Source organism: Otolemur garnettii, unplaced genomic scaffold, assembly GCF_000181295.1.
Source record: "Otolemur garnettii isolate 467f Iridium unplaced genomic scaffold, OtoGar3 scaffold00100, whole genome shotgun sequence".
Lineage (NCBI taxonomy): Eukaryota > Metazoa > Chordata > Mammalia > Primates > Galagidae > Otolemur > Otolemur garnettii.
Window position 1 is genome coordinate 81,924 of NW_003852495.1, and position 900 is coordinate 82,823.

The window sequence follows — 900 nt, forward strand, 5'->3', positions numbered from 1 at the left end:
TTCCCTGTGAAAAGTGCTTGTAAACATGGTATTAATATCTTATCAATCAACTCTGAAGGTAAATAAATAAATTATTACACATTCACATAAATAGAACACAAACAAATGCCTCCACACGACCTCATGAAAAATTGTACCAATGTAGGGATATTTCGTGAATCATAGAGAAAAGAAATCCAAGAAGTAGAAATCTGAAGTTGTCAGAGCATGGAAACTTAGACTGGTCCCAGAAAGACAGAAAAGCTAAGAGGAAACTAAACCTAAGCAAGCTAACCTTGACAGCGCTGCACACACACATGCATAATAGATACATATATGTGTGTGTTTATATGTATATATTATATATATTTATTCATTAAAGGTGATAAAATAAAAGTTTGAGTTTGTTTTTAGTGTTATAAAAGAACTCTAAAAGAAAATTTAAAATTAAACTGTTAACGGTTGCTATTTCGGCAGACTAATAGTTAGGAGATATTTTTTGCTTTTTATTTAATATCATTCCATTTTATGACTTTTTAGAACTATACGTATCATTGGTGTTAATACCAATAATAAATATTCAAAAGTCTGAAACAATTTTATGTCTTCTGTTTATTATATTTATTCCATATATATCTACTGAGTGCCCAACTCCGTCCAGGCATGGTGTTAGACGCTAGGCAGTGGCCAAACGTGCATTTTTCTTCACTCACCATACGAGCACAGTGATTCAGAATGTAAAGTTTAAAGCCAGGCTGCTTGCATTTTTATTCCCTTAACTACTCATCATGTGACATTAGAGTTGATTAATCTCTTTGTTTCTCAGTTTCTTATTCCGGAAAAGAGTAATAGTGACACCTACTTCCTTTGAGTTGTTGTGAGTATTACATTAGTTAATGTAGAAAGCATTTAGAAGAGTGT